The sequence below is a fragment of the Monodon monoceros genome, unplaced genomic scaffold, assembly GCF_005190385.1.
Source record: "Monodon monoceros isolate NGI ecotype Baffin Bay Population unplaced genomic scaffold, NGI_Narwhal_1 Super_Scaffold_11, whole genome shotgun sequence".
Taxonomy (NCBI): domain Eukaryota; kingdom Metazoa; phylum Chordata; class Mammalia; order Artiodactyla; family Monodontidae; genus Monodon; species Monodon monoceros.
In genome coordinates this window covers 4,450,510-4,476,215 of record NW_021703767.1, presented here as the reverse complement: position 1 = coordinate 4,476,215, position 25,706 = coordinate 4,450,510, and positions in this window count along the sequence as shown.

Here is a 25,706-nt window from a genome sequence, read left to right as displayed (position 1 = left end):
GTGACAGGAAACTGCATCCAACTATGACTTGAACTACTTTGTCAGGGCAACGGAGCTACTGCAGGCCCTGACTCTTATCATAGAGGAGCAGCCCTGGAAGGTACAGTCCTGCTGCAACCTTCATGCACCCACTGAACGCCGTGGCCTGGGTGGCACTGCACCCAGAAATTTGGGCTTCGGATCATCACTCTTCACAGTAATAATACCTTTACCTGTTTAAAACAAATTTGATTGAGGTAGAGTTGACTTACAAAAAAGCTGTACATATTTAATATATTCCTTAATGTTTGGAGATGAGGATACACCACAAACCCACCCCCAAGATCAATGCCATGAACATACGCATCATCTCCAAAGTTTCCTCCTGCTGTCTTAACATTTCATGTAAGATCTACCCTCTCAGCAAATGTTTAAGTAAACACTACAGAGTCGTTAACTGTAGGCTATACAGTGGAGATCTGAGGCTCGTTCTTCTTGTGTAACCAAAACTTTGTGGATTTTTAAATTTTTATTTTATATTGGACTATAGTTGATTAACAATGTTGTGTTAGTTTCAGGTGTACAGCAAAGCGATTCGCTTATACGTATATTGTTTTTCCAAATTCTTTTCCCATTTAAGTTATTACAGTTTACTGAGCATAGCTCCCTGTGCTCTACAGTAGGTCCTGTTGTTTATCTATTTTATATATAGTAGTGTGTATACGTTAATCCCAAGCTCCCAATTTATCCCTCTCCCCCCTTTCCCCTTTGATAGGTTTGTTTTCTCTGTCTGTGAGTCTGTTTCTGTTTTGTAAATAAGTTCATTTGTATTATTTTTTTTAGATCCTGCATATAATCGATAGCACATACCTTTGACTAGTGCCCCCCATTTCCCCTCTCTCCAGCCCCTGGAAACCACCATTCTACTCTTAGCCTTAAAAAAGAAGGAAATCCTGCCATATGGGGCAAAATGGATGAACCTGGAGAACGTTATGCAGAGTAAAATAAGCAGACACAGAAGGACAAACACCACATGATCTCACACGAAGAATCTCAAATAGTCAAACTATCTACCTGTTTTTGCAAGAGCTGAGTATGAACCGTGTGCAGTATCCCATTTAACTCTCACAAACCCCTTTTATTCATTCATTGAACAGATACGTACTAAATGACTGTGATGTGCTAATCACCAGGGATAGAACAGAGGACAAAGCATGGTGACAGGGCTTCCCTGGTGGCGCAGTGGTTGAGAGTCCGCCTGCCGATGCAGGAGACATGGGTTCGTGACCCGGTCCAGGAGGATTCCGCATGCCATGGAGCGCCTGGACCCGTGAGCCATGGCCGCTGAGCTTGCGCGTCCAGAGCCTGTGCTCCACAACGGGAGAGGTCACAACAGTGAGAGGCTCGCGTACCACAAAAAAAAAAAAAAACAACACGGTGACAGATTACAGCTGACAGAATAGAGGGGGGTGCAACATGTGAAGACACTTTGGTAAAGCGCACACACGTGTTACAGAAAGGTAAGTAGGAAGCATGCCACTCGGGGGGCTGGGGACGGTTTCACAGAGAGGTTGAAGTCGGTCCTGATGGACGGATGATGATAAGGGATGGCTTGGTCAACAGAGGGTGGGGGCAGAGGGAGAGCCAGGTTTCCCAGGCAGGGGAAAATCTAAGGACAAAGGCTTAGCTTAGCAGTTAGAGAGACGAGGGGAGGGAAAGAACAAGAATGAGAAGGATGGGCATCGTGCCCTGGGCCAAGTTCTAGAAGGAAGAAGTGCACTGGGGAGGAAGGTGTCCTGCGGCATGAACGGGGGTTGGGAGGTCTTTGAAGGGTTCAAGCAAATCGAGTCGTGGACACATTTGCATCTTCAATAGACTCTTGGCTGCAGAGAGAAGCGCATTGGGAAGGTTCGTGTCCAGAACCATAGTCAGGAGCTGTCACAATAATCCAGGTCCAAGATGGCAGAAAAGGGTAGTTGCTGCGGAAATGGAGAGAACTAGATACTTCTAGAAACAACGCGAGGGGACGGATTGGATTTGGGAGGTGGGGGATAGAGACGGCAGTCAAGGAAGACACACAGGCGTCTGACTTGGGCAACTTGACAGATGTTGTAGTCCCTGAGGAAAAGATTCTAGGGGGTGAAACAGGCTTTGGGGGCAGGGAATTTATTTTCATTTTGAACACACTGGAGTTTGAGACACCCATGGAACAACCAGATGGAGTTGTCTCATGGGCCAAGGTGGCTCATTTCAGCAGAAGCTTAGGAGAAATGTCCAGGACGTAAATGCAGTTTGGGGATTTACCGGGAGGGGTCATTATTGAAACGACAGACGTGCTTGAGGTAGTTCAGGAGTTTGTGCAAATGGAAAAGAGGTCCTATAAACAGCGAGATCCTACTGTAGATGCAGGGAGCTATCAAGATAGTCAGTATCCTGTGACAGAACATGATGGAAAAGAATATGAAAAAGAGTATATGTATATATGTATACGTGTATATGTATATATGTATATGTATATATGTATATGTATATATGTATATGTATATATGTATGTATGTATATGTATATATGCATATGTATATATGTATATGTGTATATGTATATGTATAAGGGAGTCACTTTGTTGTACAGAAGAAATTAACACTACATTGTAAATCAACTACACCTCAATAAAATATAAAAAAAATTTTTTTAACTATTAAAAAAATTAAAAGTCATTGGGAAAACTCAGTGGGATAACGCACGCACTTTGGGGCTACAGAGGGGCCTGGTACAGCAGCAGCAGCTATCAGCTTCTTATCATTTTGTTATTATTAAAATCACTTAACACAAAGCTTGACACATAGTAAGCACTCAGTAAATGTCAGCTGGTATTTCCACAACTTTATTGTTGCTAAAGTCGTATAGTGCTACAGCACCTGGTCCAGGTAAGCTCTCAACAACCGTCCATTACTTTGTTACTGACTTTTGTCATGCCTGGCACATGTTAAGGGCTTAATAAATGTTTTATTTTTAAAAAAAAAAGGGGGGGCTTCCCTGGTGGCGCAGTGGTTGAGTGTCCGGGAACCTTGTCCTCAGGTAGAAGCAGGTTTCAGCTAAAGCCAAGAGGAGGAGCCCTCATGGGAGAGATTTAACAGTGAGTAGCTGCTGGTTTGCACACCCAGAAACTGGGTTCCTGAGGGCAGGTGGACCGGTGTGTGTAGGAGGAAAGTAACAGGAGGTAGCATGGAAAAGCCCAGAGCAATGAGGTCTGAGAAGCCTTCTGAATTTCCTTTGTGAAGGGCACAGATTGGGATGAAGACAAGGGTTTCCACATTCACCATGGAGAAATCTCTACAGCTAGAGAATAAACACCCCCAGTCACGAAAGCAAGTGCCATAGAGCAGATTTCTTTGAGGATGTAGGTTTTAACATAAGATCACATGAGAATCTTGCATCTTGCTTGTGTCAGTTTCCTAGGGCTGCTGCAAAATATTGCCATAAACAGGGTGGCCTTAAGACAACAGAACTATAAGGCCAGAAGTTCAAGATCAAGGTGTTAGCAGGGTTGGTAGCTTCTGGGGCTCTGGGGGAGAAGCCATGCCTGTCTCCAGGCACCTGGTGGCTTCAGCAATCCTGCGTGTTCCTGTCAGACCCAGATGGCGCCCAGGTTCTCTAATAAAGTAGGTGAGGGCTGCATTGGCATTGTAACTCTGGGAGAACATCAGTGGAAGTGGATTCCACATGAACGTATGAGACAAGGCAGCTGATAGAGAAGCCCTGGCTGATCTGGGGCGAGTTACCATGCCACTCCTCACATTGACACCACGTGGTTTAAAGTCATCCTCTGGACACAGTAATTTCATATTTCTATGAAGCTTTCATTGCTGCTTCTGGATGTGTCCTCTCTGGAGCCCTTGTCCTTTTGTGAATTCCGTTTCCTCATCAGTGAAATGGGAAAGTAATGTCCCCTAACCTCGCTTCTCACTGCCCTGGACACTAGTCCCTGAAGAACCACTGCTGGAGTCCTCAGAAGGAGCCTGGAACAAACGCTCTGTGTCAGCTTCAGCCGAGATGGCAGAAGAGCTGGTATTTAGTAAAGAGCCTGGTCCACAATGTTCAGGGCAGTGACTCGCTCAGGGCGTGATATTCCAGAAGCAGCTCCCGGGTCTGTGGGTATGACCGAGAGGCCACCTCAGAGAGAGAGCAGAAAAGGGGCTCCTGGCTCGGGACCCAGCTTTTTGACTTGACTACTCGGCTTGAACCTAACTCTCTAATCACCAGTCAGAGTGATGCAGCTGCCCCGGCTCTCCCTCTATCATCTGACTAGCACCACAGCTTCCACTTCCTCCCCTCAATTCATCCTGTATGTAGATGCATGATTAATCCTCCAAACATATACATTAAGATCAAGTCATTCCTCCACTGGAAAATCTTCAGCATCTTGACCTGGTAATCACAACCCCAGAATCCAGTGACAATCTAATGTGTCAACTTTACCTCCTGCAACTTGTGCATAGAGCCCTTCCCTGCAGCCAACTGTGCAGGTTCCACACTGCACAACTAGGGTTGAGGTTTGCATACGGTAGACTGTACAAGGCGTGCAGTGGTGAGTATTCACTGGTCACTCCCCTTCCACCACCACCACCCACCACACCACACCAAGCATGATTTATGCTTTCTCGTCCCATGCTTTATTTGCTGAATTTAATTTTTGTGGTTCTGTGGATTTTTGTGTGTGTGTGTGTGGTACTTGGGCCTCTCACTGCTGTGGCCTCTTCCGTTGCGGAGCACAGGCTCCGGACGCGCAGGCTCAGTGGCCATGGCTCACGGGCCCAGCCGCTCCGCGGCATGTGGGATCTTCCCGGACTGGGGCACGAACCTGTGTCCCCTGCATCGGCAGGTGGACTCTCAACCACTGCGCCACCAGGGAAGCCCCCTGTGGATATTTTTAATTTCCAGAAAAAAATATATAACCTAGCAAATGCTCCCACACTCCATCATCATACTCTATTATCAGGAATTAAACATTAATTATATTTGTTTTGATGTTTAATGAGATGAATAAAATATCACAGATAGAGTCAAAGTCCATCTCTCCCCCAACCTTGACTCCATTCCCCTCCTTTCCTTCCGCAAAGCAACCACTGTTGGGGATTTGGTGTGCATTTTTCCAATCTGCCTTTTAATACTTCCAAGTATATGTATCTATACACAACTTTGGATCACTCTGGGTTTGGTTGTATAGAGCAGAAAGCTCTCTGGCCAGTTTAAGCAAGAAATAAATGCATAACGATGTTAGGTTGTTCTCCTTGGATTAGGGAAGGAGGCTTAGAGGAGCGATACCTCAATCACGTCCTGAGCTGCTCTGGTGGGAAAAGCACGGCTCCACCTGGGGAACAGACCCTCACTTGGGCCCTGCCACCCGCTAGACCCTCTGAAAATGCTGCTCTGGAATCTAGACCTTCATGTCACCACCCCATCAGCAAGGAGGGTGATGCAGGTGACAGTCCTCTGTCACCAGGTTCTGATGCAGCGTCTGAGGCAGGTGGATCTGATGGGCTGATGGACAGAAACCAAAGAACTTGTTCCAAGTCTGACGAGATGCTGTGGTTTGAGGGTTTCATTTTATAAATTCTATTCTAAATCAAGAAGAGTAGGTAAGAAGAATGTGTGTAGTCCACAACAGGCAAATGATACTAACCCAGTTGCTGATTCCAAGTGGATCTCCTTTCAAACCAGAGAGAATTGTAACTGATGAAATGCACTGGCTGAGTGCCTGAATTTCTAGAGCATGTCTTCCCTGGTGCTTAATAACCTAGGCAGCCAAAGCTACCTTATTCGGGGATTCCAAATCTTAGTTATTTTTACTCCTTCTAGGAGCACATAGGCTTCTGACTCAACAAATGTCTCTATAGGATGAATATGAAATACTCTATCATATTGGATATAATGGTAATCAAGGGCCTAATGAAACCTGTTCTTTGGAATGGCTTGGATCAATCAGACTCTGAAGATTTGGCCACCCCTCTCTAGCTTGCTAATTGGTAAGTATGTGTTTTATATATGTTAGAGAGGGACGCAATTATAGGGAGTAGCCCTCTCTTTATATACATTCTGGGAAATGGCAGAAACCCAGAAAAGTCTTTTAGGGGGAGGCGTATAGAGCACATTCTATAGGAGATACAATCTGTCAAAAACTACCATTTATGTTTCCAAACGTTCTTCAGATGCTCCAATGATGAAGGAAGTACCCCCACTGCATGCTCCACTAACTGGGGTGGAGTCTGCATTCCCCCAAAACAATCACCACCAACCATTCGAGAGGCACAGGACTCCACAGAGCCAGTCTCCTGCCTGCAGTTCATTCCCCGTAATGTCTAGCTCTTCTGCTCTGCCAAAACCTAGGCTGGGAAAACCTTCAAAGCCAAAAACAAAAAAATGAAACAAAATTAGCGAGAAGCACAGCTCTTGAAACTCTCAAATATTTTCTTGATCTACCAGGATCATCGTAACTTGATACCATTTTAATATACAGGGTTTTTTTTTAGATGCCAGAGGCCACCAGTATGTAAGTACCTGTGCCACAGGCTTAGGAAAGCCTTGCCTTAAAAATGGAGTTTGGGGCTTCCCTGGTGGCGCAGTGGTTGAGAGTCCGCCTGCCGATGCAGGGGACACAGGTTCGTGCCCCGGTCCGAGAGGATCCCACATGCCGCGGAGCGGCTGGGCCCGTGAGCCATGGCCGCTGAGCCTGCGCGTCCGGAGCCTGCGCGTTTGGAGCCTGTGCTCCGCAACGGGAGAGGCCACGACAGTGAGAGGCCCGCGTACCGCAAAAAAAAAAAAATGGAGTTTGGGAAACTGATGACGAATAGGATTTTAGAACTTTAGAACTTTTCAGCATTGAATAAAATGTTCCTTATGAGAATAACAAAAGAAAGAAAAGGCCACGCCGCTTCCCAGCTGAGAAGGAGCTCTGTGCTCAGACCACATTGGAATATGAAGAAAGTCATTTGTAAAAAAAATAATGCTGGCCAGAGTCGCCAAGAAAGAAGCGGGAGTTGTTCCAGGAAAACGAGCTACCCTAGAGCACCTCGAGGTCATCCCCACGAAGTATCCCGTCCGATTTGTGGAACAAATACTTGTTATTCCTTCGCTTCTCTTCTTTCAGCTGAAACCAGCAGTCAGCAGCCTCAGGACTCATGTCCTGCCTGCTTTATTTGGACTGTGGTAAGATATATATAACAAATACATACAACATCTTAATCAATTTTCAGTGTACATTTCAGGGGCATTAAGTCCATTCACATCGTTTTGCAATCGTCACCATCATCCGTCTCCAGAACTTTTCATCTTCCCCAGTTGAAACTCTGTCTCCGCTGAACACACACCTCATCCCCCAGCACCTGCAAACAACATCTGAGTTCCTGTGTCTTTGAACTTGACTCCTCTAGGTGCCTCACATAAGGGGATCATACAGTATTCGTCCTTCTGTGACTGGCTTAGGTCACGGAGCACTGCCTTCAAGGTTCATCCATGCTGTAGCAGGTGTCAGATGTTCCTTCCTTTTTAAGGCTGAGTACTATTCCATTGTGTGTACAGACCACATTTTGTTTATGCATTCATCTGTTGCTACTTATTCTTTGTGTCAGTAAGTAAGTCTAATGGGAACAGAAAATAAAGTGAGATAATTGAATCACACACACATGCAAGGAAAAAAAGAGCTCATTTTGCTTTAATTTGGACCAGGCTTGAGCATACACGGAAGAGTAGATCCCCTACCCTGTCCCACAGATATCTCTTCCATCTGCCTGTGGTTGATGCCAAAGGCATCACTGTAGAAAATTATCTTTTTGTTCCCTGATGCACCTGTGACTAACACATTAAAGTATCTCATCCTCTAATAGGCTGAAGCAGAGCGGCTCATGGGCTCCAGTGTTCCCTGTGACAGCTGTCTGAGCAGTGGTAATTGATTAGATACGAGATGCGGTGGGAAGAGATGGGAGGAAAGATGAGGGAGAGTTAGAATCATGGAGCTGTTCTTAGGAGAAAAGAACCTTAATGAAGGTTTCTGTCAAAGGAGCAGAAGGGCACAGATTACCTCTGAGGCTGTGGTTCCCGCAGGAAGGCAGAGAACAAAGGTGGTAAGAAAGAAGGAAGGATGGGTAAATGTCTGTCCCTTGGGAGCATGGGATGAGTGAGGGGGGCACCCTAAGGGCACGTCTCGTCTCTTCCCATAGATCCTCGTGTGAGCAGGACCCGCAGTTGAGCCACAAATAAATTTCTACCCGGAAAACCCAAGAATCCCTAAGGAAATACAGCAACATGGTTTAAGCTTTTTAAATGCATATCCAAATAACATATAAATATATGTCAAGTAATGGAATCAGTTGTCAGCTCATACATATAATTTTTATCTCTAAAATGGGGAGGGTCAGTAGATTATGACTGTTTGGGATTTTAGGGGAGCATGTTAGCATTTCAGGCCAGGCTTTTGCTCCTGGGACACTTTCCTTCGTGTCTTCACCTGGCCGGTCCCTTCCTGATGTTTAGACCTCAGGGGCCGTGTCACTCCTGAGAGAGTGCTTCCTTGACCAGCCCACCATCCTCTTGTAACCAACACAGCACTGGTGATTACCGATTTCCTTGTATATTAGTTTATTCAATTCCCTTTCTAGAATGTGAGCCCCACGAGCACAAGACCCTTGCCCACCTGTATTGCAGTCTCCCCTCAGCACATCCCCCTGAACAGTGCCTGGCACACGGTAGGTGCTCGATAAATATTGGACGCAGTCTAGCAATTTTCCAGAGGGGCCAAGTGTCAGATGCAGAGGGTGATTCCCCCACGATTTAGCTGGCAATGTTTTCTATACCTACTAGAGCGTGGAGTGGACACGTGTGTCCACATCACACTCCTGTCTCTCAGCAATGAACACACACCCCCTTGTCGTGCTCTGTGACCAACCACGGAATTGCTTTCAGCATCTCCTTTCGAGCAGGCACTACGTTGAGCTTTCTTGGTAGAGGGCGCTGGAGGGACACATAGAAGGAAGAGGCTCCCTGCTGTGTCCGGAGTAGAAGGGGTCGAGGTGTAGGTGTGAGGACTTCCAGGGCTGCGTGGTGGTAACCCCAGGCATGGGTCCGGAACTCATCCCTCTGAGGTCTTGCAGCCTCGGTCTGGTGACAGCTTTTCTGCAGCCTTCTCCTGCTCTGAAGGGCTCCCAACCCATCACACCCACATCACCTGAGTTCCTGGGGGGTGTCCTACCACTTGTCCCGCAGCTCCAGACCAGCGCTGGCCCGGCCAAACAAGCAAACTTCCGGCTGTCCAGTGGCTGAACCACACCTTCTCCAATGAGATCTGAGCTCCTTCGGAGTCTGTCCTTTCTTGGTTATTTCCTTAGGTCTTATAGTTACTCTTTTATCATCACTAGTATTACTTGGCAGGGCTTGCTTCCTGAAGTGCCTAAAAGACAGTATTATGGCACTGGCTTTTGGGAAAGGAAACAGCCTTATTGAGAGGTCAACCGGCAAGAAGACAGTCGGCGGGGCTCACATCTGTCTCACCGATCCAGGGAGATAGGGTGAAATTTGGGGTGAAATTTGAGGAGTTAGGGGAATTTCAAACTTGGAAGCTGGCTGGCTAGTCTCAAATCAGTCCATGTAAGCTACTCAAGCTGCTGGAAGCCAGATTTTCCTTATTGAAGGACTTCTCGCTTTGTAAGTTTCCAGCGGCAACATTTCTATTCTTTGAGTTCTATAGACTGAAGATTCTTGGTTCCAGGGTCATCCTGGAGACATGGTTTCCCATCTTGCACATGCGCAGCGCTGCCTCTGTAAAACAACTCGTGGTTTGATTAATCAATCAACTCATATAAGGAGGCAAAACCAGTTTAAGCTGGTCAGTGTTTTACATGCTATTTCACTAGAGGTTCTTTATTTTAAACTTCCCCTGTTTCACCCACCATGTGGCTTCTGTCACCTTGTTGGACTCAGACCTCTAACCACAATGGTGCTGCCCCAAAGCCCTGCTCGGGGAATGTCATTAAGTTGTTTTCTGCCGAGAGGGGGGCCACTTATTTGACCCCAGGACTGAGGTACGGACCCCAGGGTGGCCCACACATCAGCTAATAAGAGACAATGAGGGGCCTGAGTAACAAATGTTAATCAACTAAACTAATCATTGCCTCTTTCTCTAGCATTTGGTGGGGAATACAAGTCAGCCTACGGTTAAAGAAAGATTAGTAGTAATGGTAGCTTACCCTTATGGAGGATGACTACTACCAGACATGTCTCTAACCACCTCACTCGTATTAACTAATTTAATGCTCACAACAATCCAGTGGTGTGGGTTACTATTATCAGCTCCACTTCACAGATAATGAAACAGAGGCCCAGAGAGGCAATGCAACTAGATCAAGCTCAACAGATTGTACGTGGCAGAGTTAGGATGTGAACCCAAACTGTCTGGCTCAAGAGGCCCCATTCTTCTTCATTTACATAAAATTAAAATAGGTACCCAGAAAACAAGAGTGCACCTTTTAAAAAGATGACCTTCAAATTCAAAGAAACCCATGAAGCAATTACTAAAATGTGATTGCCTATGGAGGATCAGTGAATGGAAGTGGGAGGCATGAGGACAAAAAGAAATGAACACAAGAATGAATAAACAACAAAGTAAGAGTGCGGGCTTGCAAACATGTACATAGTTACCATGCATGCAGTGGTGAGGGTGACTTACCCAACCCTGTACGTGTCGGTGCACTACAAATGCATGAGGTTCAAGATGGTGGTGACAGTGATGGTGTTCAGGTGATGGGGTTGGTGTTGAAGGACCAAAGGCACCCACAACCCAGAGCAGTGTGGCAGGAAGTATTCTGGCCTTGACGAAGTATGGATATTATAAAACGGAACCACTGGAATGTAGGCTTCATGAAGTAGGGAATTGTGTTCAGTGTCTAGAACACAGCCTGGCACACAATAAACGCTTCATATTTACTGCATGAATAGACTAATGAACCAGGGGCATTTGTCTCCCTGGGAGTTTATACTGGACGGGGAGGTAGACGGCCTGCAGTGAGGGGCATCCTCCAAGATCAAGCGTGGAGGTAGCCATCCAAATGCATAAAGGAAAAATACATTTGAGTCGTCCATCTGAGGCAAGTCTCTTACTTTTTTCAAATTTTGAATACAAATCATTCAAAGAACACACGTATTAACCAATCGTTTTTCACATTAAATGTGGGTGTGAGCCCATCAGGTGTCCAAATAAGCTGTTTAGTATTTCCGCCCTTTGGAGGAAAGGGAGGGTATCCGATATTTAATACCAAATCAAAATAAGAAATTGATTTTAGATGTTAACAAGAAATTAGCATAAATAAAGCAAAGATGATTATCTTAGCAATGGTTCTGTTTGCTTTTCACTCCAACCAGAAACAGGGCCTAGAAGCTGAGCAGCAACAGGTTGCTAAAGCAAGCACTAAACGAATGTGTGTCCCCATAAGATGCCCTGGATAAAATCGTCAGCGAGACATTTAGACAAGCATGCAGGAGTATTAAAATTGCCATCCACAGTCCAAGCACGTGACACGTTTTCTAAAGCTTAGAGCCCCCTCTAGGACTCATTGTGTCTGTGTGCCTTTTTTTTTTTTAATTTATTTATTTAATTTATTTATTTTTGGCTGCATTGGGTCTTCGTTGCTGCACTCGGGCTTTCTCTAGTTGCGGCGAGGGGGGGCCGCTCTTCGTTGAGGTGCACGGGCTTCTCATTGCGGTAGCTTCTCTTGTTGCAGAGCACGGGCTCTAGGCACACGGGCTTCAGTAGTTGTGCACGGGCTCAGTAGTTGTGGCTCGAGGGCTCTAGAGCTCAGGCTCAGTAGTTGTGGCACACGGGCTTAGTTTCTCCACAGCATGTGGGATCTTCCCGGACCAGAGATCGAACCCGTGTCGCTTGCATTGGCAGGCAGATTCTCAACCACTGCGCCACCAGGGAAGCCCTGTCTGTGTGACTTAATCAAAAAATGCTCCATACCCTTCTTTCTTTCAGGTATGTCAGAAAAGATCCACTTCCAACATACCTGAAGGTCTTTCCTAGTTTTTCCAAGTGGCAGTTTGGATCTTATGTATGGTATTCCATAATCGCTGAACATCTGGGCTGATGTCAGGTTTTTGGGAATGAGGAGAAGCACAAGTGCCTTAGTCAAGGTACTGGTCTTGAGTGTCATGAGGCTGCTATTCACCTCTTCACTTTAAAACTCATGCAATGCACACAGATGTGATTGTATGATTACAATCCAATGGCAACCAGAGTGCGAGTCTTGAATTACTTACCCTGGAACAGACAGAGCTATTTATAATCACACTGAGTCTGGGGACAGAGGAAGTGTGGACAAAGGCAGACTAATCTCTAGCTCAGGGACTGAGACTTAAATGAAGTGTCCTGAGGGGCCAGCTGTCAATTCCGGGCAGAAGAGCTCACGCCACCCACAGGCCACAGGTGAGAGCTCTTAGAGTCGTGGCCTCCCAGAAAGGGACAGACCTTCATAGGGAACTGTTGTCCAGGCTCTTAGCAATAAACCACCAGCTATTCTTGCTAGAGAGAGGTGAGGCTGAAAATAGCCCTAAGGCCTCTTTTCTTTCATTCCCTTGCTGGGTTGAGTATTTTAGCTCTCTGCAGAAGAGTGGATACCAAGAGAGGAATTTCAGAAGGGGCAGAGGCTCAGTGATATGAATAAATTAGTTCTCATTTTAGCAGACCTGGGTTTTCTTTCCAAGGAGGGAAAATTGAGAAGTCAAAGAGGCAAGAAGTTTATTCCTCAATGTAAGGATTCAGGGATGCATGCAAGGACACACCTGTTCATTCAGTAGCCAATCAGGCAAAGCTGGGCGATGCTGGAGGATTGTCCCCAAGATGCTCAGGTAGGTTTGGTCCTTTACTAAGGCCTAAGGCAAAACTGCATGGTGGTTCAGGCCCTGAGTTTTAGGGTCAGAGAGGCCTAGGTTTGAATCCCATCTCAGTAAGAGCTTATTCAAGTCACTTAAATATATCTATAAATTACAATGTATCCAGACAACAGTTTCCATTCCTGCTAATGTAGTCAATTACTCTAGGATTTTTGCATAAAAGTCCCCAACCTTCTGACTAAGGAACTCAGCTAAGATTTGGATGATGGATGCTATAGAAGAATCATTTCAGCAGGCACCAGGGAAGGCCTGACTCTCACATCAATCTCACATCATAAATATCTCCTCCTCTTCCTCATGTGTCGGAGAAGATGAGACAGCTCCTCCCAGACCTTGTTCCCCAATCAACATTGACATTCTGGGTCCTTTACCTGCCTCTTTTCAGCTCTTTATTTTTTGAAGGGTTCTCACTTTGTTCCACATCTAACTAGTCAAAAATTTTCAGGAATTGAGGGAATTGCTAGCTATGATCACCAAGGCATTATTATTGAGTAAGCTCAATTTCCTCAGGACTTTTTCCACTTAGTCCATAGAACAAATGAAAATAAGGTGCTGTGTTAGTTTCTTACTGCTGCTGTAGCAAATTACCAGCAACTTAGTGGTTTAAAACAAAAATTTATTCTCTTAGAGTTCTGGAGGTCAGAAACCTAAAACCAAGGTTTTATTCCTTCTGGAAGCTTCAGGAGAGAATCTGTTCCCTTGCCCTTCCGGGATCTAGTGGACACCAGCATTCCTTGGTCCATGGCCCCTTCCTCCATCTTCAAAGTGCATCATTCTAACCTCCGGTTCCATCTTCACATCTCCTTTCCCTGCTGTCAATTACTGCTTCTCTCTTATAAGGACCTTGTGATTACACTGACACACCCAAATAATCCAGAGTAACCACCTCCTCTCAAGATCTTTAATCCCATGCAATGTCCCTTTTGCCACATAAGGTAACATATTCACAGGTTCTAGGGAACTAGGTTGTGGCGTCTTTGGGTGGGGCCATGACCACGCTGCACAGGCATTGACCATGAGCTTGTACAATGGGTAAGAGTTAGGGATGCACAGATTTAAAATCCCTGCCTCTGCATCTACAGTTCTTCTCCTAACACCCAGAGGAGTCAAAGGGAAAAACTGGAACCAGACTAGTCCTCCCACCATCAACAGCTCTGTAACTGGACAAAGTATATGAAACAACTGTTTGCTGATGTTGGACATCAGACACAGCAGGACTGAGATCTCAGAGATGGAAAATGAGATGAGCTGTACTATGTCCCTGGTTTTCTGCCTGAAGGCACTTTCCAGACCATGGCATAGGGAAGGTAAGCCCAAGCAGAGCACTGTAATCTTGCTGAGCAGAGAAGACAAAGATCAGAGTTTGGCTGCTAAGACAGAGTACGTAGCACACTGTATGAGATGGAGGGAACTTCACAGAGAAGGAGCTCCAGAAATTGGCGTAGGGGTCCCCTTGAGACTTTGGCTGAATAATAAGCTGTGGATATGTAGGTGAAACTCCACAAGGAAGGCAAAGAAGGACGACCAGGGAGCTGTGAGCCAAATAGAGATCCCAGAACTTGCAAAGAGCTGGGAAACATAAGAGCCCCAACTTGCGAGAATGAATAGATCTCCGTGGAAACTCAGTTGACCCTCAGAAGCTGTGGTTGTCTAGGCCTGGAATAAGACACTCTACACCCACTCAAGCAAAGCTTAAAAGCAGACCTTAAAAGAACTGTACAGAACTACAAGTAAATTAGCTACTTGCCACAACAAAACTCAACACTCTTTATGAAGGACAACAGAATCCAGACACTTAACAAGCCAGCATCCACAATGTCCAGCATAAAATTTAAACATTGATAGCCATGCAGATAAGCAGGATAATGTGACCTGTTACCTGGAGAAAAAGCAGTCATTAAGAAGAGACCCAGACATGACAAGAGTTATTGAATTAGCAAACAAGGACTTCAAAGCAATTATAAATGTGGTCACAGACTGAAGGAACAACATGGGTATGATGATGGAACATTGAAGAATCTCAGTAAAGACATGAAAGCTATTTAAAAAAGAACAGAGTAGAAACTCTGGAGCAGAAAAATTCAATGTCTAAAATAAAGTATTCGTCATCTGTATATTCTACGCTTTTGACACTGTAGGAGAAAAGATCATTGAACGTGAAGGCTGAGAAACAGAAATAATGCAAACTTAAAGACAAAAAGAAAAAAGGCTGGAGAAAAATCAAGAAAAATTCAGTAACTTGTGGGACAAAATTAAGTGGTCTAATAAGGAATTAGAATTTCCGAAGAAGAGGAGGAAAGAGGTATTAGATCACAAAAAATATAACTGAAGGAGTAATGGCCAAAGTATTTCCAGATTTGATGAGAAACACAAACCCACAAACCCAAGGCCCATCGTAATCAAATTTCTGAGAACCAATAATAGATAATCTTAAAAGCAGACAGAGGAAAAACGTCACATTATATACAGGAGAACAATAATAGGAACACCTCATTTTTCTCATCAGAAAAACAAAAAAGGTCATATATTAATGACACAACATCTTTAGAGAGCAGAAAAAAGAACTATCAATCTAGAATTTTATACCCAGAAAAAAATATCATTCAAAAATAAAGGTGAAATAAGAGCATTTTCAGACAAACAAAAGGTGGGAGAATTTACCAGCACACCTGAACAACCAAAGACGTTCAAGGAAGTTTTCCACAGAGAATGAAATGATGCCAGGTATAAAGTCTGACATGCATGAATGAATGAAGAATTCCAGAAATGGAAAATGGTAGGTATAAAAAGGTTTTCTAGATATAATATCTTTAAAAGTTAGTAAACTGTTAAAAGCAAAAATAATAACTATGGGGTTTATAACATTTGAAGAAGTAAAATGTAGAGCATAAATACCAGAAGTGACAGTGCGGGAGGAATTATACCATTGGGAGGTGCTTAGCATAAACTCTGAGCAATAACTGAAAAGTAGAACACTCTGGTGGGAAAGGCAGAGAGAAAGCCAAGAATTACAGCAAACTCACTGTCAAAGTAGCAACAGAGACAGTCACAGCGTGAGAGGACACGCAGTGGGAGGCTTCTGCAGACCTTTGTGTTAATGAAGCATTTTCAGAGTGGGTGCCACAAGCTAATCTTGAAGGAGAAGTTGTCCCGCCCCAGGGAACAGAGCTAGAGGGGAACACCATGGGACACAGCTCCAGGAAGAAGGAACAGCACGTGCAAAGGGACCCAGCTGTGAGACAGCGGGGCTCCTACAGGAAGGAAACTGACGTGTGTCACCCACGTTCTTCTCACTGTTTGGTTAATATGTTTTCACTTCATGGAGCTCAACCTCTTACCTCCCAGGCCCCCAGAATTCCTGATTCCTGGCTACAAAGGGAAACTGACCAAGTCCTCACATTAAAGGGAGCTTTCCAGAGAAATGCACCTGTGATACTGTGACCTATAATAAATATAGTCATCCCTCGGTACCCACGGCAGTGGGGGGATTGGTTCCAGGACCCCACATACTTAAATCCACAGGTGCTTAAACCCCTTTTAGCAAATGGTATAGAACACTCAGCCTTCTGTATCCACAGGTCCTGCATCTGTGGATAGGAATGGCCAGGGGACCAACAGTATATATTTTGGTTTTGATTCAATGTTCCTAGCTCTCAGCTCCCGAAACCCTTAGAATTTCCTGAGCATAAGAGCAATGGGAGAATCTCTTGTTAAAATCTTTGGTCTTTCTCCTCAAGGCCTGAAATCACTTCAGAGCCTCAAAGGTGAAAAGAGTGTCTTGTTATTCATAACAGGCCCCTTTCCATCACGACTGAGTTTGCTTGCGTTAATGCTGTAACTTTTGGAAAGCACCTAGGGATGGGGGTTCGTTGCCAGCAGAACCAACCGTGAATAGAGGGTTGGAACTTTTACTCCTACCACTGATTACCTGGGAGGGGAGAGGGGCTGGAGGTTGAATCAATCACCAACGGCCGATGATTTAATCAGTCGTGCCTATGTAATGAAAGCTCTATAAAATCCAAAAGGAATAGGTTTCAGGGAGCTTCCAGGTTGGTGCACCGGGAGGCTTTCACATGCTGTGGTTCCAGGCGCCAAGCTGCACAGGGACAGAAGCTCCTTTGTTCAGGAACTTCCCTATGTTATCTCTTCATGTGGCTCTTAATTCATGTCCTTTGGCATCCGTTGTAATAAACTGGTAATCTAGTGAGTAAATGGGTTTTCCTGAGCTCTGTGAGCTGCTCTATGAAATCTATGAAACCCAAGATGGGGGTCGTGGGAACTTCTGATTTATAGCCAGTTGGTCACAGGTACAGGTGACAAGTTTTGTGATTGGCATGTGAAGTGGGGGGGGGGGTGGCAGTCTTGTAGGACTGAGCCCTTAATCTGTGGGCTCTGATGCCACCTCCAGGTAGATAGTATCAGAACTGAGTTAAATCGTAGGCCGTGCAACTGGTATCAGAGAATTGCTTGGTGTGGGGAATAAACACACCGGAACTGAGTGCAGAATCATAGCACCTGAGCAACACACACAGATACCCCACCACTTCCTCTTACATAATGAAATGATAACGTACTGAGTACTTTAAATGTGCTTGGTACGATGCTATGTATTTCCAACACAGTGTGTCTCTGCTTTAATCCCTACAACAGCTCACAACTGCCCTGTGAGACAGGAACTATTATTGTCTTGGGGATTTTTTTATTTTCTTTTAATTTTTTTATTTTTTTTGCGGTACGCAGGCTTCTCACTGCTGTGGCCTCTCCCGTTGCAGAGCACAGGCTCTGGACGCACAGGCTCAGCGGCCATGGCTCACGGGCCCAGCCGCTCCGCGGCATGTGGGATCTTCCCGGACCGGGGCACGAACCCGTGTCCCCTGCATCGGCAGGCGGACTCTCAACCACTGCGCCACCAGGGAAGCCCTGTCTTGTTTTTTATAATAAATAAAGAGGCTGTGGTCCAAGGAGGTTAAGTAACCTGCCCCAGTCACACTGGTGGTGGGTGATGGAGCTGAGATTAAGACTAGGCAGCCTGGCACCAGGGTCTACGTCCTCAGCCATTAGGTTATGGTGGTCTCCTTTTTAACCATAAATACAGGGTGTTGTATGGGAAAACAGCAGAGGGACATTCACCTGTGGATAAAGGAGATCTTTTCAGAGAAAGTGATGCACTCTGAGTCTGGAAGGATGAGCAGGAATCATCCCAGGGAAAGAAGAAGGGGGTGGGGGCACATTCCAGGCAGAGAAGAGCAGGTGCACAGACGCAGTGGGAGGAACAAGCCGGCTTCTATGGGATATGTGGTGGAGTTGGTATTCAAACCCAGAAGAGAGAGGATTTGGGATGTGATGGATAATGAAAAATGAAAACTGGTCATATATGGAAACAAATCTAGAATTTCTTGGCCTCATTTGCTCAGAAGTAAATTTTGAACAAAACTATTCTCCGATCAGCTAGGCAAAGGAAGGTCTGGGAAGGGCAAGGTCCTCTTCCTTCAAGCTGCTAATTATACTATGAGTTCTGGTAAGACTCAAGGGGTCAGTAAAGATTTATTGAGAGATCTTTATGGTCCAGAGACAGAGCTGGACCTAGATATGGCCCCTGTCCTCAGGGACCCCGTAGGCTGGGAGGGACACAGACCAGAAAACAGGCAATTCTAAAGGAGTCTGGGATGTGCTGGGATAGGGACTGTTCCCTGTTCCCAGTCTTGATTTTCTTAGAGGCAAACCTTGAGACAAGGATTTATTTGGGGGTGATCCCGAGATGCACTGGTGGGAGTGGGGAGTGAGACGGAGAAGGGAGGGAGTCCGTGCACATTGCATGGTCACCACTGTGGGCACCTGGGCCCACCCCCACTGGGCATGTCTGGGAGACCACGTGGTATGTGCCACAGGTTGTCCTGCCTGACCCTCACCATCTCCCATCCACCATTGATGAAGGGCCGCTGTGGACACGTCCATCCTCTGGCACACTCAGTTAGTCCTGTGCCCTGGCCCCTCGAAGGCCCTGGGACAGAGAAGCAGGTACAAAAGTAATTGCAGCCCTTAGGCAAAGTGGGGGGGGGGGGGGAGGCTTAGGAAGGCTTCCTGCATAAGCATAAGTGGGCCAGGTAAAGAAGAAGAGGGGGTAGAGCATCCCAGGTAAAGAAATAGCATCAATCATATGTACTAGAATTATTTATGTGTGTAATTTTTCCCCCACTGGGAATAAATTCCTGTGGGTCAATAATTCAATCTTATCCATCTTTTTACTGAACTGATCTTCCTTAAGCATTGGCTCCTTTCATGCTGGCCCAGAAAAATCTAAGGGCAAGAACTATGGGACAAGGTATAACCGGAGCAACTGGTCTACCCCTTTCTAGCTTCAGAGAGGGCCACCAAGAATGACCAACCTGAAACTCCTGTCACCACAAAGAAAAGGCAAAAATGTTTCCAGCTGCATAAGTTTGTGAGAGAGAAGCCACACAGTTTGTTTCCTTAAGAACTTTAGTATTTTTGTACAAAAGAAAACGCTTTATTTAATTTTTAAGAATTGTAATGTATAGAATGTACATGGCATAAAAAGATGATGTTATACATGTTAATTTAGCCTATTTAAAAAAAAATACCAACCATATGCTGTGGACACCATGTATAGCCACAAACATATTTCTAGAATGTTCTAGAATATCGTATATTTACATTAAGACCTTTGAATGAGATTAATATAAGTGAATGTTTGCTTTCTATTTCCTTCAGTTCTTTGAATATCTCCTGCATTTTCTTTGAACTAGGAAGCTGTTCTCAAACACCTGCCCACGCTATGGCAGAGGCAAGAATACAAGACATTATGGCTCTGCGGGTCTAGGCCGGTCCTTTATTCTTGGGGCCTTGGGAGTCTGTGAACAGATCTCATTGTTTAGAGGCAGGGTCTTGCTAGACCTACATTATACTGACATCTGCTGGTCACTTAGAGGTCATCATTGGGAATAGTATTCAAAATGGAGAAAACCGCTCTGAGTTGTTTTCCGTGAGTATGCTGAATTTAATTCCTATTCTGTTTTCAAGGCTTCAGTCAAGATATGTACCAGGTTCCCAGGGCAGCTATGTCCATAACTGACTAGCCATCTTTTGGCCATCGTTTTACTCAATCTGTATTTCACCCATTACTGCTACTTGCCATTGGTTGGACTAACTATGCTCACTCAGCATTATCCTGAGAACATTTGTGGTGGGAAAAGCAGACAAGTGGAGAACTTTCACAAACTTATCCATTCACCTTATGTTCACAAACGATCCTCAGAGCCTGAGCTCTTAGGTCTTCAGCAGAGCGAAAATAAAGGGAGTGGGAGGATGGAGGGCCGTGGAGAAATGGTTTTGAGAACATCTTGTGGAATGCCAGCTTTTTAACTCTCCATCACGCTCTGTCCCAAAGGCATCAGTAACGTTGTAATAACCAGCTCCATCAGAGAAACTTCACTGGCAGGAAACTAAATTGTTATTTGTCACTTTGGAAAATAGCTTAGAATGGTAAGGTGAACTTCCAGAACCCAAGTTCCTACGAAGAGGAACTACTGCCCCCTGCTGGTGTCACCCAGCCTCTTGCCCCTTCTACGAGAGTGTGGTCACAGAAAGAAATAGATTTCAGAATCCATGACCCTGGCTTCACATCCCCTCTCTGCCCCTTACCCATCTGAACAGGGGCAAGTAATGCAACCTTTCTAAGTCCCACTGTCCTCGGCCATCAAATGGGAGTTAACAACAGATAATGTAAAAGGAAAGGAAACACCTCCTGGTGCACAGTAGTGACTAACTTTCCCACCCCAGCCTCCCAGCAGGTGCCCAGCCTCTGTCCTCTCCTTCCGTCCTCCACAACTGCTCCCCTCACAGCCAACGTCTTAAAAGCAGACTCCAGCCTCCCCTCTGCCCTCCTGTCAGGTGCTCCCCCCTGCTGCATGGACACCACTCCTGACAAGCGCACCAGTGACACGTTGATGATTTTTCTGTCTTTATTTAACCTCTTAGGATTCCAGGACACCCACTGACCTGGTTTTCCTTCTACTCCACTCCTTCTCGGATTGCCTTTGAATGGGGAAACTCAGAATTCAGCCCTGGCCCGCTCATTTTTCCTCTCTGGTCTATGCCCTTGTTGACCACCCCTGGCTCTAAATATCATGGATACCCAGATGACTCCTACATTTATAGCTCAGCCTAACCTCTCCCTGCGCTCCAGGCTCAGACGTCCAACTGTTTACAGGATCCGTCTTTTGGATGCAGTGTTGGACATCTTTTACACACCACCTCACATCAGCTCAGCGCACGTTTTGCTCCGGGCCGTTGCTTTGTCGACCAGCTGCACAAGGGAGGAGATGGAAGCACCTGCCCCGAGGCCCCGCCCACCTCCTCCTCTCCCTCCCAGGACTTTTCTTTTTTTTTACATCTTTATTGGAGTATAATTGCTTTACAATGGTGTGTTAGTTTCTGCTTTATAACAAAGTGAATCAGTTATACATATACATATGTTGCCATATCTCTTCCCTCTTGCGTCTCCCTCCCTCCCACCCTCCCTATCCCACCCCTCCAGGCAATCACAAAGCACCGAGCTGATCTCCCTGTGCTATGCAGCTGCTTCCCACTAGCTATCTACCTTACGTTTGGTAGTGTATATATGTCCATTTCTGCTGCTCTAAAGTTGAACATCTGTAGGAGCCCACTCACCTGGCCAAGTGGGAAAACGAGGGAGTTGACACGCCCTGAGTGTTTCTTTGAAAGTGTTGTGTTTTTTTCCCCCACACCAAAACAGTACTTTATTTTGTAAATTTTGACCCATTATTATTCCCATGTTATGTTTTTTTCAGCTGTCAAGCGTACAAGGTGAAGGAAAAATTTGGTTCGATGGGGGTTGCACCTAGAAAATAAATTTCTTAAACTCCACATACACGTTTCAAAACTGCTGGGTCCCAAGTCCACCTATGAACTCCCGGGCTGCCAGTACCACGTGCAGTATACTAAAGCTACCCTATCAGAATAAGTAATTCTGCCTAAATCGGGTCAATCAGTGTGTCAGCCTGTAACAGACCGCACACTTTTAACTGAACATGGCAGACTATTCACCCTCCAGAACCTTACAGCATCATTTGATGTCAAACGATGAAGCAAATCCCAACAGTATATACAGAAAACAGCTTTGCATTTACCAGAGAGTGTTTCCCATACTGCTTAATCCAGGCTGCTAACTCACTGGGAGTCCGGGATGGGAGCCGGTGGGTGATCACACGCCTTTCAGTCCCCCAGCAGGACTGAGCCCAGAGGCCCACGGTGGGCGTGGCTTCCTTCTGCTGGGTTCCATGTCTTCCCAAGTCCCTGGGATCGCTTCGCCAAATAACTGACGTGCAGGCTCTGCGCTGGGAGGGAACCCAAGCTAAGCTGTGTGTGTCATAGGGCCCTCAAACACCGAGAACATGTCACTGCCTCAGCCCCAGTTCTCCCTGCCGCCCCTCCCCACCATCTTCCCATCTCCGAGGTCAGGGCTGCGCATCCGAATTCCTCGCAGGCACCCTCGTTGATTCTTAAATACATTCAAAGGTGAAAACCACCTGTCCAGGGGCTCTCACGTAGGACCCTGGATGAAGCGTTTGGGGAACGCTTAGAGAGGGTGTCCGCAGAAACCCTTTCTCAGGCTGAGTGCCTGTTAGACCATGGCCCGGGCTGCCCTTCTTGGCGTGCGTGTGTGCACCCCTCCCAAGTCACCTAGGACGCCCACCGCCCCTCTGAGGGCAGCATGACTGCGTCTGGCATCCGCACGGGGCCTCGACTGCGTGTGAAAACGCCCTGCCCCCGGTGTGACGTGGCGTGAGCACCAGGTACAGGCCAGGCTGGCGCGCCCATCCCCTCCACCCGGAGCCTGACGACACCCCACCCCCCACGCTGCCTCCGGGCACAGCCTGCGTGAACGAGGCTGCCGGCTCTGTGGATCTCAGCACACTCGGGCTCCCCCAGCCTCTCTCCACTTGTCGTGGACGGGCCCACGCAGTTCACAGCCCGCCCCGCCGGGCTCAGCAGGGCCCCGCTCACACTTTTCCACCGTGAGCTGCGGGCCGCATCCTTCACCCCGTGGTACTGAGCTCCACGAGGAGGCGTGACCGCACGGCAGACACTGAGCTTCGAGAGACGTGCGCACAAGCTCGTACACGCGTGCGCAGCGCGTGCACACTCCCCCCCCCCCCACACACAGAGGTTATCTGCTTATGCTCGTGACCCAGAGGCCACTCAGGTCAGTGAGGTCCAGGGCCTCCTCTCCCCCTGTCCTCCCTCCTCTTCCTCCCTGGGAAGCAGCAGCCTTCAGTCCCCAGGCCCATTTGAAGCTTTGGGGACTTAAGTCCTTGAGCTACTCTCTCCCTCAGTTTTCCCATCTCTAAATTGGACAAAGTCCCACCTACTTCACGTGTTTGTAACGCAATTTAAATGAGATGTTCGAGGGACTCCTGCAATGCAGAGCTCTTCCTCCCGGCTGCTGCAAGTTCTGGGATTCCGCCTCACGGGGCAGCACTCCATGGATGGGTCAGTGGGGCCCGTTAGTAGGAGCCGGGCTCCCTGGAAAGCAGAGCCAGAGACGGAGTGCTCATGGCTAGTGCTTTAGTGGTGAGTCCAACCCAGGGGCAGACTGAGCGGGGGCGGGGGTGGGGGACACGGAATCGGTGCCAGGGAGCTGGGAGAGGCCGTGAGCACCCGGTATCCAGCGGTCTCGGCAACACAGACGCCCCGAGAAGCCTGATACACCTCACTCAGGGACACCCCCTTGGAGGGGAGCCCCTGGCCCAGTCCTCTGAGCAGGTGATGGCAGTGGGAGGGGGTCAGAGGGGGCACTGCAGGTGGTGAGGGAGGGAGCTGGGGGGGGAGGGGCAGGGGGTGCGGCAGCGGGTGCTGTCAGGGCGCACACCTGTGCAGCCGGCAAGACCCACCCCGAAAAGAGCTCGGGGCACAGGTGAGGTCTCCAGATCTGAACTGGAGCACGGGTGGTTCCTGACACACCTTGTTTCCGAATGGAATCATCCCTCTGGTTTTCTCTGTTTTCTTTCTAATCTTGACTCTTGTCACCTCGCACCTCTCAGCGATTCTGGGGAAAGCTTGGGCTTGTAAGGATATCGTAAGAAGCGTCCTTTCATCCGACCAGGGGGCGGGGCCCCTCAGCGTGTGGGATTCACTTCCAGCGCCACTCACCTCCTTTGCCGGGTCCTTGGGGAGCGCTGATGCCGTTGTGTTGCTGTGTATGGTTGTTGTTCTCTTGTTGTCGCTGTTTAAGCCCTGGGATCACTGAAAACCCAGAACTCTTCAGGTCTGGAGCCTTCCAGAACTCTGAGCACCAAGTTTCCTGCCCACCCCCGTCTCCCACAGGCCCTGGCACGTGCCCGACACACTGTAAACTAGGATTGATGGAAGATATTCCCGGAGAATAAATATTATTAAATTTAAAACAAATGAATGGCACTAGCAGGCACGCGAAATCCTATAGCTTGTGCCTGGGGCCAGAGGCGAATAGAGAGCAGCAGACGCAGGTGACAGGTGTGGCTCCTGGAGGACTGCTGGGCCAAGGGGGTGTCCCTCCTCCACCAAGCATGTTCCAGCCTCCTGCCCTGCCCCACCCCACATGGCAAGGACTCTTCGTGTCATGGAAATTTGGGGCTACCCAGTGCCAAGGCGGGGAGCTCTGCTGCCGGGGGCTGCAGGATCGGGTCCGCTGGCCCCTCCGTTTATGGCCCAGCTGGGTGGCTTCTGCAGGAGGCGGTGGGCTGACTCGTCGGGCGCCTGAGCTGGGAACTATGTGCTAGAGTGTTCCTTGCACCCCCTCTTCAGGAGAGAAGCAACAAGAAGGGGGAGCCCAGCTCTAACCCACTCCCCCAGTAGGTCAGTCAGTTCGGGACATCGGGGCAGCGTCTTCCATGTCTGCTGGCTTTTCCTGCGGTGCCCCCGGAGGCCTGCCGTGAACCACACCTGAGAGCTGGCCGGGGGACATCTGGGCCCTCCACCACTTCCCTGGGCGGAGACGGTGAATCTCGGTGTCCCTGGCAGCCCAGGACCCCCAGGTCCTCCCCTCTAAGGTAAGGGCCGCTGGACCATGGCGCTGCCCCTGGTGGAGTCCCTGGATATGTGAACACAGATACCAGGACATGAGAGCCAGGCGTCCTGCAAAAGAAGGGCGTTATGGTCCAGCTCACTAAGAAAGCCGTGGAGTCTCCTTCTCCCTCCCACGCCCCGCCTCTCCAGGCCTGGCAGGAGTGTGGGGAGCCTGTGGGAGGTGGGTGCATCCCCTCACCGCTGTTCTGGTGCACTTCCCAGAGGGTGGGCAGTGGCCACGGCTCCATCCATCTGTTCCTGGGTTCTGGGCAAGTGACAGTCCCTGTGCTGCAAAGGCCTCGCCCAGCATCCAAGGAGATGGAGAGAGGGAGGGTCTTGCTCCCCCCCGGGTTCCTCCGGTCTGAAATGCCAGAGAGAATAGCAAGCCCGGTGGGCTCTCACCGCACATGAACTGTGCACCAGCCCTGATGGAGGCACTTTGTGTCCTTTCTCAGATGTTCCTGCCAGCTGTGCGGCAGGCTGTCAGCCTCGTCTTGCATATGCAGAAGCTGAGTCTCAGAGATGGGGCTGACGTTGCCCCACTGGCACCACTGCTGGTAAGTGGCAGAGCCTGGATTTGAGCCCAGATGTGTCTGATTTCCAAAAGAAGGAGGCAGTGGAGGTTTTCACCTGCACAGGGAGCCAGGAGTATGGGGCCTGAAACAGAGACACGGCCAGGAAACTGGCAGCACGTGGGGAGG